This window comes from Pseudophryne corroboree, chromosome 5 (genome assembly GCF_028390025.1).
Source record: "Pseudophryne corroboree isolate aPseCor3 chromosome 5, aPseCor3.hap2, whole genome shotgun sequence".
In the NCBI taxonomy this organism is placed as follows: Eukaryota; Metazoa; Chordata; class Amphibia; order Anura; family Myobatrachidae; genus Pseudophryne; species Pseudophryne corroboree.
In genome coordinates, this window is record NC_086448.1 from 587831966 (window position 1) to 587848047 (window position 16082).

General features: G+C 40.7%; 1 pseudogene; it reads right to left on the bottom strand.

Annotated features, from left to right (window-relative positions):
- Positions 1-15697: 15697 nt before the first annotated feature.
- On the bottom strand, positions 15698-15816 carry LOC134929732 (5S ribosomal RNA; annotated as a pseudogene).
- Between the last annotated feature and the right edge of the window lie 266 nt (positions 15817-16082).

The window sequence follows — 16082 nt, forward strand, 5'->3', positions numbered from 1 at the left end:
CATGAGACCCCATTCCGACTTGCAGGCCGACCAGCCATATTACCGGGTTGGTGATGTCACCACCTATGGGATTAACGGAGAGGACAATATAAAGCAATCAAGGCTGCAGGTGTTCTACAGGGCCCAGTCTTCAACCCTGGCAACTCCGGTATCCCAGCTAGTATAAATAATAAAAATAAAGACTGCATGATGCTCTTATTCTGTTCTCCAGAGTAGGCCCCAAGGAGATGGGGTGATCAAGGTACTGACAGCCAAGGCTCTGTAGAGCATTGCACAAGCAGCATGCCTCATTTTTAACAAAACTGCTGTGGGGTATGGCCTGCAATGTGAGGGGCTCTTCCCACAAGTCTGCATAATGTTCACTTCAACAGCAAAACCAAACATTATTAATCCATGCCAATTAGTTTACCCATGATGTAGACATGGCCCCCCCTCAATGGGAGACATATATAGTATACAGTGTCCACAGTATGATCTGGTCAATCATTTGTTCAGCAAGTAGTAAATAAATTATAATTAGAAAATGCCCAAAAATAACAGATATGGCCAATGTCCACACTTTGTCTTAGTAACTTGTGCTCCCCTTGTGTGTGGTCTGCCTTGTGTCAATTGTAACATTAAACAATTTAAATAAATTCCATACCAAAGTCATATCATTATTAATTGTATGCATGCTATTGCTGCTGCTTGTCTGTCTATGTCATTCTTCATAGAAAAAACAAACTGATAACATACAGTACTCTAGACTAAACTCGCCAAAAGGAGAAGCACTATGATCTCCAACAAATTCAATCAATACTGAGTGACAATGAACACTACTTTTGATTAAATGAAATTCCATCATGGCAAAAATTATATAATCATTAACGTCTTCATTATCATCATCATCTTATTAATTTCTTATTCCACTTATTCAATACTTGAAAATAAGGTTTAAGGGTAACACCTTCAGTATACTTTAGTCCCTTCTGTGTGCATTTTATAATCTGTTGCTTGATTGTCTTTTGTTATTCACATCAGTCCTAGCCCATGAGTAGAAAATAAAGGAAGGTTATTGCTGGCACCAGCCAGCCTGTTTCTCTCTTTTGAGACACAAAGCTGTGTTCCCTACAAGCTTGTAACTGCAGACGTGAGGAAGGAAATGGAATACAGTGAAAATTTGAATGACTGTAGCCAGCCTTAAACAACAAGGCTACTCTTAAGAGGATTTAATATATACTAATTCTGATTACTGGCCATTGTGGCTGGGAGGTGTGAAGAGGCTGCGAGTGGGGCAGGTGTTTATTCAGCTTGATACAGACTTGCAGCCCAAATGATCCTCAGATGTCAGGGTTCAAATGTAGCATTTCTACAGTAATGATAAACCTTTTATTTAAATTTTTTATTTGTAATCATTTTTTAAGATTTCTTTTTTTTTTATCCAAAAAATATTGGGCTGAAGCTAGCTGTATAATGAACTAAACAGATCTTGCATTAAAACCAAAATGTCCCAGCAAATATCACTATCACTAACCCCATAAAGTGAAAGTTATCCAAATAGTGAGCTATTCCCATATGCTCCATGAATGCCTGCATGCACCATTGTAATAAAAAGAACTGTGTCTTTCAAAAAAGGTGCAAGTCAAAACCAACATGAAAACTCACGAAATGAAAAGAATCTGGATGGAGTGACAGCAGATGACAAACTAATTCTCTATCAACCATTGCTGGCAAATCCCAGGCTCAAAACCACTAATCAGAGCTGGATAAACAAATTATAGAAAGCACACGAATATTGGTCATCAATTACATAATTAATTAAGGTTCCAATCATGGAAAACAGGTGCTGAATCAGACTCTATATACTGTACTCATGTTCCCCAGGCAAATAGCCAATACCACCTTGTATCAGACCACCCCCAGAGATCCTTAATGGATTTCAGATTCCTTACATCTCAATACACACTGCCTGACTTATATGCAGAAAAAAGTAGACCATAAATCCCTGCAATAAAAGTTCTGCATCCTCCATAAGCGAGCATATTCCAAAACATTTAGCTAATGACAAGAAAAATATTAGAGAATCTGATTAAATTGACATCATTTCTGAGCTGAGTCCAACCATTGCATTAGAACCTTTGTTGCCATCCCTGGTAGTTGTCTTCTTCCATAGATTGCACAGGAGTAATGTAAACAGAATTGTGGCACACTGCGCTGCTGAATGCATTACAGATTCCTTTCAGGAAACTAGCAATCTCTATCTTCCATGCATCAAAACTAAATGGCCCCTAAATGTCTTCCAGTCCACAAGTCATGATTGGCTCATGGCCAGCACCAAATTCAAAATGCCACCAACGAACCTGAGAGGAAGGGAGCAGTAAAGCATGCTGTGCTGTGAAGGTAGATGTGGTGTGCTGTAGGGGAAGATACATTGTGCTTGGAGGGGAGGTGTGCTGTGTTGTGAGGAAAGGTGTGCTATGAGGGGTGAAGTGCTTTGAGGGATGCTGTGTGAGGGGAATGGAGTACTGTGATGTAATGGGTGATGGGTGCTGTGCTGTGAAGGAGCTGATGGGGTGCTGTGAGGGATTCTGTGCTGTGAGGGAAGAGGGGTGCTATGATGAAATGGTGGAGAGGTGCTGTGCTATGAACTGAGCTGAGAGGGATGCACATAATGCTCCCAGTACAGTGCCACTTACATGGAAGCCATTATATAGTGATAGTACAGAAGTAACAGCAGGTACAGAACAGAGGGGACAGGAGGGACAGGGTAGAGGTAACGGCAGGGACATGACAGTGGGGACAGGGAAAAAACAACCCAAAAAGGTATTGTATTCAGGTGCAGAACTAATATGTTGGCAATAATGAAAAAAAATATATATATATATATATGAAGTATTAGTGTTGCTTAGAGCTCACCCTCCTTCCAGCCAAAGCAACCACATCACAACTGAATTCAAAAAGTCCTATTACACTCCCTCCTGTTGATAAAGGGGTGGCTGTTCTTCTCCAAGTTGCCAGTAGTTTCAAAAACAGGCTTAATAGTTCATCTGTTAAAAAAGTGAAAAAAGCGCCTCCTAGTGCAGTATTTTTTAAAACACAGTTTAACATCCACCACCTTCTGGGGGACATTTAAGAAGCAGCGATAAGAGGGGATAAATGAGCCAGTGGAGAAGTTGCCCCATCAACCAATCAGCAGCTCTGTATAATTTTATAGTATGCAAATTATAGATCTTACTTCAGTGCTGATTGGTTGGTATGGGAAACTTCTCCACTGGCTCAATTATCCGCTCTTATCACTGCTTAGTAAATGTCCCCCTCTGACACTTATCAAAGTGTACAAGTACCGTGTTAGGTGGTAATCCAACCACCTTTTCTCAAACAAATCCAATATAACCACAAGTAAATCAGCAACACCGATTTTCCACAAACCCAAGACCCGAGTATGCCATATAAAAGAGATTCAAATGGACATAATAGTGCAATATGTTTCACACAAGTTTAATAATAAAAACACATATAAATTCCCATACATTCATAAAGAATAAAACAGCTTATCTGATATAACACTTCCTCCCATCTGCAATCAGGGTGAAGTTACAGTCCTTCCTCAACGTGTTTCATCCATTTTGCCTCTGCTGGACTTCCTCAGGAGTATGAGGTGTCATGCTCCCTGTTCCCATATTTATACCCATATCAATTACATAAATGAGGGTGTGTGTACAGTCATAGTCACAGGAAGTGATGTCACTTCCTGTGTGTTCATTGTAAACAAACATTTTATATCTCAAAAAGGAATCTATTATCAGCCTCTATAGTGATTCCATTTAATCTAGATAGGTGATGCTAATAAGGCCTTACACCTCTTACTGTTATTATGCTGATAGTGGTGATGCTTTGGACAAGTGCCATCCCGATCACACGCGACCGCTGGAAGTCATCCTGAATCACGAAATGACGGGCGGTGGCGAGGCGCATGCGCGGAGTATATCGGTCACAATGCCGTCTCCCACACGGCACCCACCGCCGTCCGCTACTCTATCATTCACCATGGTTGTCTCTCAATAGGCGCCATCTTCCAGGAGACCATATATATATTCTATTAAAATGCATTTATCGATATATACATTCAATGAAAGTGCGTTTGTATCCATTCTCCTTACATATAGCGCATCCTTAAATACAATAAAATTCATATACAATCCGAAAAAAGGTAATTATAAATATTACAGAGATACAACATAAAATGCGAATTCATTAAAAATATTTATAAAAAGGGAAACAATTAGTCTATTCATAAAATCGGGGCTATTTCATAAATGTCATTTAAACCTTTTAGGGTAAGGGAATCAAGTTCACAGATCCTGTACATCTCTGTAATAATTTTTTCTCACGATCCCCTCCTCTAGGGCCCAACTTTACATTCTCTATTGCTTTAATAGTTATACCCTTTACCTCTGAATTATGAAACATTTTAAAGTGTTTTGGGATAGTGTGATAATCCTGCTTTTTTTATACTTCTTATATGCTCCTGCATTCTAATTTTTAGAAGTTGTTTGGTCTTCCCAATGTATCTTACATGAAAAGGGCATTCTAATTGATAGATCACCCATGCAGTGTACAAGTCATTTTATCCTTCACTTTATACATTTTTTTGTCATTCGCATTATTGAATGATCTAGCAGTGGGATGAATAAATTGGAAAATATTGCAATGATTACATTTATATAGACATTTCAAAATACAATCCTACAAACCTCTCTGTTCTGACTTCTTCACATCCGATAGCATACAAGGAGCTAAATGCTCCTTTAGATTTTTTGCCTTCTTAAAAACAATACTTGGTTTGTCTGGTAAAATCCTATTCAACAGCCCATCCATTTTCAAAACACCCGAATGTTTATTGAAAATCCTATGAATCTGCTTTTCTTGGCAATTGAACAGATTAATAAAGTTAGCTCTTTGCTGTCTCTGGTTCTGTATTCCATTAATGCACCTTAATTCCTTAGTCTTGTCTCCCCTTTAGCTTCTCCGATCAGATTTCTTGGATAGCCCCTATCCTGAAAACGTTCTACATACAGGCTTAGTTGTTCTTCCAGATCTTCCGTTCTACAATTTTGTTTAATGCAACTGAATTGTGATAATGGTAAGTTTGTTTTCCATTTAGTTGCATATCCACTATTATAGTGGACATATGAGTTAGTATCCATTTTTTTTATCAAAGTTCTTCATTTGCACTTCCAATCCAGTGTTCACTAAAACCAGATCTAAATATTCAATTTAATTGTTATTAATTTTAGAGGTAAAAGAAAGATTATATTCATTAACTTCAATAAACTTCATAAAATCACCAAAAGAGTCTTCTGTTCTTTTCCATATAATTAAAATATCATCTATGTAATGTATAAATAAAACAATATGGTCCAAAAAGGTTTTTTTCTGGTTGGCACATTCCCGCTTTCAGCTTCCCATATGCAAATTAGCAAAACTGGGTGCGAAAACTGTCCCCATAGCTGTTCCACACATTTATAAATAAAACCCTTCCAAAAATGTAAAATAATTATGGGTAAGTATAAAATCAATTAAAGTGCATATACAATCCCGATGTTTATCTTCAAGATCTGGATCCGCCATTAAAAACTTTCTACATGATTCTATCCCCTGTTTATGGTCTATTGAAGTATATAAAGACTGTACGTCTATTGTTACCCAAAAATATCCTTCTTGCCACTTAAACATTTTTAAAAATTGAAGAACTGCTGTTGTGTCTTTTATATATGAATCTAGTCCAGGCACATATTTCTTTAAAAAGATTTCCACGTATTGAGAAAGACCAGCTATAAGTGAGTCAATTCCCACTACTATAGGCCTACCAGGTGGATCAATTAGCCACTTGTGAATCTTTGGTAGGAAATAAAAGATCAGAATTATAGGATTATTTCTAATTAAAAATTGACATTCCTCTTTAGTAATTATTTCCGCATGGAGTGCTTTTATTAGTATTGGTCGTAATTAATCTACAAATGGGCATGTGGGATCACTAGGCAATCTTTATATGAAGTAATGTCATTCAATAATCTAAAGGCCTCCTTTTCATAATTACTATGGTTTATTAAAACCATTCCACCTCCTTTAGCGGCTTGTCTCAGGACTAAGTTCTTTTCTTCTTTCAAATCTTTCAATGCTTTCTTTTCAAAGTTTTTTCAATTACTTTTGTTTAATGGTTTTAACTCCTAAATTTCCTTCTTAACCAAATTGTAAAACATATCAATTTGGCTACTCTTGGATTCAAGTGGTTAATGTATGTCAATGTGGGCTTTAATCCTGATTTTGATCCATTCTACAAACTTTGGTTCACTCCGACTTCCTTCTTTAAAAAGTGCCATTTTAATGTGAGCTTTATTTAGCACAAACTTATTTAGATCTGTAAATATTTGAAAATTATTATCTTCCATGGAAGGTGCAAAATAAAGTCCTTTATTCAACAATATAACCTCAATTTCTGTGAGAACATGATCCGAAAGATTAAAGATTCCCATTTCCCCCATTTTTAATGGTACTATGGTCGCATGTTCCTTCTTTTTTGTATTCGTTTAAGGGACCCTCTTCCTCTCTTTACCCGTCTTCTGTGAGTCATCTTTTCAATGGGGATGCTCAGTACACCGTTTCTTTTACACAATGTTCCCTTCGTAATCTCTGATTGAAGGCCATTGGGGATAAAAAATCTTTTGGTTCTGTTTCAGAATTCAACTGATTCAATGTAGAAAACCTATTATTAATCTCAAAGTTGACATATCTTGGGGCTCCTTGTTTTTTCTGGTAATTCTTCGTTCTGTTCCGTACAGTCTTGCATTCATATTGTTTCCTTTGATTTGACGTATCATGCCTTCCATAGATCTCCCTATTACCATTGCATTTCTTTATTCTGTTCCCTTCATAATCCTGCTTATCTCTGTAAAATTTCTTCTCCTTAATAGATACAACATCTCCCTCAATTTTCTCTAATTTCTTAACCAAAACCACCTCATTGGACTTGTAATCTTCTTTACCCTTGTAAAGAAGGGTTGGCGCGACTTCCGGCGGTCTTGTGTGATCGGGATGGCACTCGTCCAAAGCTTCACCACTATCAGTATAATAACAGTAAGAGGTGTAAGACCTTATTAGCATCACCTATTTAGAATAAATTGAATCACTATAGAGGCTGATAATAGATTCCTTTTTGATATATAAAACCTTTGTTTACAATGAACACACAAGAAGTGACATCACTCCCTGTGACTATGACTGTACACGCCCCCTCATTTATGTAATTGATATGGGTATAAATATGTAAACAGGGAGCATGACACCTCATACTCCTGATGAAGTCCAGCAGAGGCAAAACGGATGAAACACGTTGAGGAAGGACTGTAACTTCACCCTGATCGCAGATGGGAGGAAGTGTTATATCAGATAAGCTGTTTTATTCTTTATGAATGTATGGGCATTTATATGTGTTTTTATTATTAAACTTGTGTGAAACATATTGCACTATTATGTCCATCTGAATCTCTTTTATATGGCATACTCGGATCTTGGGATCGTTGACAATCGGTGTTGCTGATTTACTTGTGGTTATATTGGATTTGCTTGAGAAAATGTGGTTGGATTACCACCTAAAACAGTACTTGTACACTTTGATAGGTGTCAGAAGGTGGTGGATGTTAAACTGTGTTTTAAGAAATACTGCACTAAGAGGCGCTTTTTTCCCTTTTTTACAGATGATATATATATATATATATATATATATATATATATATATAAGTTTGGATCGACTGCAGCTTTAAAAAAGGAGCTCACTACTTCTTCATAGAATGTATTAACTACATTAACACACAGAAAAAAAGTGCAGTCAATCCAATATAGATAAAAATTATTTCTAAAAACATTTAATGACCATCCAATATACACACAGCCAGTGTTTCACATACAGTTAAAACCACCACATCAAATATATAACATATCTTTGTTACTATAATCCAGCTATAACGTCCCACAATATATAGCACTAGGTTACTATCCGTATTTTACTGTAACTACAATGTAGCCGTAACATACACAGCTGTATATTTGTATCGCTATATTATATGAATAGTTCTCCACAAATAGTTTCTTCACTTCTTGCAACCTTAGCAACAATGTAGCGATATCCCTGTTAGTATTTGAACACATGCACTCAGTTAGTTTGTAGCCCAAGTATATTTTTCAAGCTTCAAACAGCTTAGTTAGCTGGTTTCTTATTACTCACAGTGTCGTCTATTGATATAGAGACAATTTATAAATATGTTAGTTCATTCAAGCCAAGAGTAGCAGTATTAGAAATAGTGAAGCATGCTGTAGGCTTAGTTGTAATTCATCACATGTGTGGATACAAGCTGGAATGTATAGAAATGGAGCAGTCTCCATCCCATTTATCCTCTGTGATGCACTATCTGTCCATCCTATTTGCAGTGCAGTAAATTATAACTCAGAGTCCCATCAGACCTAGGCACTAATAGTCTGGTGGGCTCTGACCCACCAAACTTGTATGTGTGTGATGTGTGTGATGTGTTACAACTAAGCCTACTGCATGTTACGCTATTTCTAATACTGTTACTCTTGGCTTGCATGAACTAACAATTTTATACATTTTGTCTATGTGAATGGTTGAAACTGTGAGAAATTAGCAAGCGGCTAATTAATCTGTTGAAGATAAAAAAATATCCTTGGACTACTAACCAATTGAGTGTGTGTGTTGGAATACTAATGGTTTCACAAATAATGGTTTCACTATGCGATTTCACAAACAATATCGTTCATTTTCAGTCTTCTGAGTGATATCATTTGTGATATCACCCAGATTGCATGTTACAAATGATGAACAATGCGCGATCCCGTCCATCACTACTTACCCTCTCTGTTGCCCCCCTCTGTTGCCCGTACATGCAGCTCAATTTTACCTATCATCTAATACTGCAAGTATGGGCCAGCCGCAGCATGACATCAATGTATGATATCACTACCTATACTGTACAGTGTGTATGCCCTGGGGTTGACACCCAGGAGTGTAGGGAGAACACTCTGCAATATTGCTCATGGAGTGTATCGCATAGTATGTAAGGACCTTAACAAGGATATCACTACAATATTGCTAAGGTTGCAAGATGTGACGTAAATATTCATATGATACAGTGATACAAATATACAGCTGTGTGTGTGTTGAAGAAGGCATCTGTTATTTTATGGCTACATTGCGGTTACAATAAAATACAAATAGTAACCTAGTGCTATATACTGTGGAACACTGTAGTTGGATTATAGTAACAAAGATATGATATATATTTTAAGAGGTGTAATTAACTGCATGTGAAACACTGGCTGTGTGTATGTTGGATAGTCATTAAATGTTTTTAGAAAGAATTTAAATCTAAAAATTATAAAAAGACATTTGGATAAGACAGAGTTTTATTTTTTGTGTATGTGGGACAGGGACACGACAATGGGGATAGGACAAGGACAGAGGATGCAGGGACAGAACATGGACAGGACGGACAGCACAGAGGTAATGGCAGGGACAGCACCGAGGGGACAGGACAGATGTAATGGCAGGGATACGAGAGTGGGGAGAAGTGAGATTATGGAGGAGGTGGTGCTGTTGGCAAAAGACATTTGGATAAGACAGCACTTTATTTTTTGTGTATGTGGTACAGGGACATTACAGTGGGGACAGGAAAAGGACAGAAGATGAAAGGGACAGAACAGAGGGGACAGGAAGGAAACCATGGAGGTAATGGCGGGAACAGCACGGAGGTAACAGCGCGGACAACACGCAACGGCGCAGACACCATGGAGGTAATGGCTGGGAAACCACAGAGGTAATGGCGGGGACACCACGGAGGCAATGGCGGGGACAGCGCGGAGGTAATGGCGGGGACAGCATGGAGGTAACGGCGGGACAGCACAGAGGTAACGCTTGGGACAGCACAAAGGTTATGGCGGGGACAGCACACAATGGGGACAGCACGGAGGTAATGTCAGGGACAGCACTGAGGTAATGGCGGGGACAGCACTGAAGTAATGGAGGGGACAGCATGGAGGTAAGGGCAGGGACAGCATGGAGGTAACGCCGGGGACAGCACGGAAGTAACAGCGGGGACAGCATGGAGGTAACGCCGGGGACAGCACAGAAGTAACGGTGATGACACCATGGTGGTAACGCCGGGGGGCAGCATGCAATGGCGCAGACACCACGGAGGTGATGGCGGGGACACCATGGAGGTAACAGCAGGGACACCACAGAGGTAACGGCGGGACAGCATGGAGGTAACGCCTGGGACAGCACGGAGGTAATGGCGGGGACAGCATGCAATGGCGGGGACAGCACGGAGGTAATGGCAGGGACAGTACGGAGGTAATGGCAGGGACAGCACAGAGGTAATGGTGGGGACAGCACAGAGGGGAAAGGACAGATGTAATGACAGGGATACGAGAGTGGGGAGAAGTGAGATTATGGAGGAGGTGGTGCTGTTGGCACCCACTGCATGGGGAAATCAAAAGTACAGACAGCAGGATGCTCTCTCTCTTCTTACCCTCCAGGCCCCTACATGATGATCTTACAGTACCATTTACATTCAGAAATGCAGGGAGAGGTGAGACGGCAGCAGGGAGCCTCCTCTGGTGTACTGAGCCTGGCCTGGCTGAGCAGGGCCTGGGCACGGGCCTGGCTGCTAATCCGGAGCCTCAGGCTGACAGTGTGGGCTTCACGGACCCTTCAGCCACAGCCAGGGGCTCACTGACTGTGGATCTTCATGGGTACCTGGCCAAGGGGATGGTGGAGGTTGCAGATGCAGTCATCACTGCGGTGCCCTGGCAATATGTCCATGCCAGGCTGCTGCTTTCCTGGCCAGCACACACACAGCCAGGTGCTGGCGGCGCTGATCTTTCCATCCCAGACCGGACCGCAGCGGGTGAGAGAGCAGGCAGGGGACCAAGGGTTGCAGAACAGGGAGAGCCAAGGAGGGGGATCTGCAGAACGGGGAAATCTGGCCAGATGCTGGCAGAGTGCAAGCCAGAGCAGCCTGAGGATCCCCGCGCATCCTGTGCTAACACTGCCAGCGTCTTGGGGAGGAGACTCGGCAGTGTGACAGCCAGCACCCGGGAGCCAGCGGGTGCAGAGCGGGGAGAGCTGGGGGAGGGGAAGGCACGGTGTATTGGGAGTGGAGGGGGCGCAGAGAAGGTAGAGCAGGAAGGGGGGCATGGTGTATGGGGAGGGGTGTGTAGAGCGCAGGGAAATAGAGGCGGAGTCGGAGAAGGACCCGGAAGCCGATATGGTGGTGAGAAATTGGTGCGCCCTATTGAGGGTGGTGCCCTGCATGGCCGCACATGTCAAACATGCCTAGAGCCACCCGTGGGTGCATGCTATGCTGGCAGAGAGTCCTTGCCCCTGTTAAGTGACCTTGGCCTAGATATTCAGCCAGGTTCACTGTGCCATTATTTTAAAGTGGGGGTATAGACATATCAACGGGGCTCAGGATTTGAGCATGCCTAAATTAAAAAAAAAACTAATATTTCCACACCCACACTTAAAAATTTCCACTTTGACCACTATGTAACAAAGTACAAATATTGTGTAATTTATTAAGCTAAAGCAGAGGTTCCCAAACGCGGTCCTCAAGGCACCCCAACGGTCTTTGTTTTAAATGTATCCATGCTTGGCCACTAGTGACTTAATTAGCACCTCAGTCAATTTGATTTAATCATCTGTGCTGAGCCATGGATACAACCTAAAACCTGGACTGTTGGGGTGCCTTAAGGAACCTCTGAGCTAAAGGAACATGTTTATATGTGAAACTTACAAGGTCCCTTTTCGTTTTTTATAAGCTAATATTCTGATTTAGAGTTCCAGCAACAATAAAATAAAAACTTGTATTTTCAGGCATCGCATGTACTGTATTTCTAAAGACTTAAATTATATTTTTTTAAAACATTGACTGCAAAGGACAATTACATTTCCTTTAAGTGCATGAGTTTTTATTTATTTTGTATAAATTTATTAGCTTGCATGTGTCTAAAAATATCCCAGTACAAATGACATTAACCAAACGCACACTGAGAATTTTAATTACATTGTATTAAAGTTGTTTATCTGTAAATTAAATTTAATAATTTTAATTAATTTGTATGGGTCCCATGAAGCACAAACATTATACATTCTGGGACTGCTGACTGTCAGCAGAATAACGTTATTACAAATAACATATTTTCTTTCAGGTACACAAGAATATTGTTTATGAAGCAAACATAAAGTTAAGAATAAAATGAATGACATGGGGCCTAATTCTGAGTTGATCGCATCAGCACTTTTTTTTAGCAGTTGGGCAAAACCATGTGCACTGCAGGAGGGGCAGATATAACGTGCAGAGAGAGTTAGATTTGGGTGGGGTGTGTTCAAACTGAAAACTAAATTGCAGTGTAAAAATAAAGCAGCCAGTATTTTTCCTGCACAGAAACAAAATAACCCACCCAAATCTAACTCTCTCTGCAAATGTTATATCTGCCACCCCTGCAGTGCACATGGTTTTGCCCAATTGCTAACAAACTTGCTGCTGCGATCAACTCAGAATTACCCCCATGGTGCAGTATTGTTTTTCACAATTACAATGTTACAAAACATTTAATTGCTAACTCATTTTATTTTACATAGTTTATATTGAACAGAATAATTAATAAATGAGTATAAAGTCTACACAGAATACTGCTGACCCACACTACATCAAATCAGGCTGAAGCGAATACTGTTTGTAGAGTAAGTGCAGGCCAAAGAATGGATGAAGTGGAAATTTACCAGGGAATACTAATTAAAGGAAAAGGGGAGGGGCTGGACTGCACCCCCTAATTTTAAACATATTAAAGGTGCAACCATACTGAGATCTGGAGTGCCATACAGAAAAAAAGAAAATGCACACTCTAAGCACTAAGCACTGAACTCTGACATGGCTAATCCCTCTGCATTTATTTATCACTTTTTACAAAACCTAGTTGCCCTCAATGTCTCATCATAAAATGTGCATCTTTATTTTCTGTTTTTTTCTGGCACTACAGGCATCAGCATGGGAGCACTTATTTTTATGTTTAAAATTAGGGTGTTTACACTTTTTAATCACCTTTGCTATAGATTTTTTTTTGCGGTCTTACAGTGAGGCCATTTTTTAAAATGACATGAACTGCAATAACAATCATAGAGATAGCACAGAATGTATTGCTTCCCCATTTCAGGGGGTCATTCTGACCCGTTCGCACACTGTAGTTTTTTGCAGTCGTGTGGATGGGTCACAAAGTGCACATGCACGCAGGCGTCAATGTGCAGGTGCGTTGTTGCCCAGCGACGGGCGTCGTCAGGCAGCGACAGGAACAGCGAAGGAAGCAATCTCAGCGGCAAGCACAAGAAGATTGACAGCAGGGAGTGACTGTTTTCTGGGAGTGGTGAGGAAAACGCAGGCGTGTCGAGTCATTTGCAGGGTGGGTGTGTGACGTCAATTCCGGGACCTGACAGGCTGATGTGATCGCAGTGGCTGAGTAAGTACAGAGCTACTCAGAAACGACACAAAACTTTTTTGCACGCTCCCCTGCACATGCGTTCGCACACTTGATTAGCTAAAATACACTCCCCGATAGGTGGCGTCTATCTGCTCGCACGGGCTGCAAAAAGTTGCAGCGTGCAATCAACTTGGAATGACCCCCTCAGTTTCTTCTACTAACTTTAGGTGCATGCAGACTAAAGAATACGGGGCCTAATTCAGGTCTGATTTCACCAGCAAATTTGTTAGCTAATGGGCAAAACCATGAGCACTGCAAGGGGGGCAGATATAATATGTGCAAAGAGAGTTAGATTTGGGTGAGTTATTAAGTTTCTATGCAGGGCAAATACTGACTGCTTTATTTTTACATAGCAATTTACAGTAGATATCAGTTTGAACACACCACACCCAAATCTAGCTCTTTCTGCACCCCCCCCCCCCCCCCCCCCCAGTGCACTTGGATTTGACCATTGGATAACAAATTTGCTGCTGCAATCAGATTGAAGTAGGTCCACAGTACACTGCCTTTATGCAGGTCATTAATTGTGCTGTGAATATTGTGTGGCATGAATTGGGTTCCAGGCAATAGTCCTTGAAGTATAATTGACCCAAATGTTTTGATCTATCAACAGACAGCTAACAGGTTGAAGCAGCAGAAGGCCACATATATTGGACTGAGGCAGCTCTGCAGGGCTATCAGTGGGACAACTGTGTTTTTAGTTTCTCACCAAATGCATGGAGATACTGTACTACTATGTAAGCTTTATGCAGCAGAATGTGAGAACTATTGCATGTTTGATTGTGCTAGTGCTTATGAGATAATGTCTTAATATTACATACTCGCATATACTCCTGGAATGGCTGGGAGGCTCCTGGAAAATGGGTGGTGCTCCCAGCCTCCTGAGAAAGTGGGCAAGAGACCCGGAGCAGGTCACCACTTTCCTGCATTCCCCTGCTCTTGCCCATTCCCCTCTGCAACCATCTGTGAAAGTGGGAAGTCCAGCGGGTTGATGACGCAATTTGTGCTGAATTGCATCATCATAGCCATGCTCTCTGCTGTACAATGCCAGGACAACAGGCATTGTACAGAGGGGACCATGACTGCCTCTTCTACCAAGTCATGCACCCTCACCACTTCTTCGGACAAGCCTTACCTTCCCCCCCCCCATTGCCCGCCGCTGTGCTGATCTGGTGGGGGCAGAAATAAGTCAGCAACTATGTAGCATTAAAACAAATTTAAATATCACAACATTAAAACCAGCTGTATTATGCCAATCACTAAAGTGACCTAATTTAGTGTAATCAACAGTGTACAGAGAGAGATCTGATTGCAGCAGCAAATTTGTTAGCAGTTGGGCAAAACCATGTGCACTGCAGGTGGGACAGATATAACATGTGCAGAGATAGTTAGATTTGGGTGTGGTGTGTTCAATCTGCAATCTAAATTGCAGTGTAAAAATAAAGCAGCCAGTATTTGCTTTGCACAGAAACAAAATAACCCACCCAAATATAACTCTCTCTGCACATGTTATATCTGCCACACCTGCAGTGCACATGGTTTTGCCCAACTGCTAACAAATTTGCTGCTGCAATCAGATCTGAATTACCCCCTATATTAGATGGTATTTCCAGTCATCATGTGGGACTTCTAGGCAGAATCCCTGATTTTATTGACTGTTAGTTCCAATTGGGATACGTATTCGGTATACAATATGATATAACTGAGTTATACTGAAGATGATCTGTGAAGTTATCATTTGTGGCAACCATCAAAGCTAGTGTCTCAGTCCACTTACAGTATCTAGTTCTAGCCATAGAATGCCTCTGTCTATTCTCTGACACTTGACAAAGAGAAAAAGACCTTAGTCTTGCATCCTATTTCTGTCAAAGTAAAAATAAAAGACATGTATGTACTTTACATAAGTCATCATAACAACCAATAAGGTGCAGGACAGAAAAAGGGAATGGGAAATGTCCTGCCCATAAACAATGTTACCAATAACATGCAGTCATGTGGAGTAGTCCAATGGATATTTTCTTGATATAAAGGACTTAAGACAGAAAGTTGAGGAATCTCCCAATTAAAGTGTGGAGATACTGTATGGCTTCTGCTTTTCACCAATAGGTGCTTACTGCACCTGGTATTCCCAGGAGGTCTCCCATCCAAGTATTGAGCAGGCCTGTCACTGATTAGCTTCCAAGATCAGATGATATTGGGAGTATCCAGTGAAGTTTGGCAGTAATCTGCTGAATGAGATAGTATATCTTTCACTACTGACAGATGAAGAGTGCACTTTTGCTGTCCAAAATTCTGTGCTCGCGTATCCTCTTTGGATGAGTGAGTGCACAGAAATTGTGTAGAAAGAGGGAGTATATTTAAGAGAAAAAGATCACACTGTCATATGCTCAGATAGAGGACATCAACTGGAGATTATGAATCGAGGACTCTATCGGATCACAGCAATTTGATTCCTGATTATCATATCAAGGCACGTAGTGTATATTGTTTTT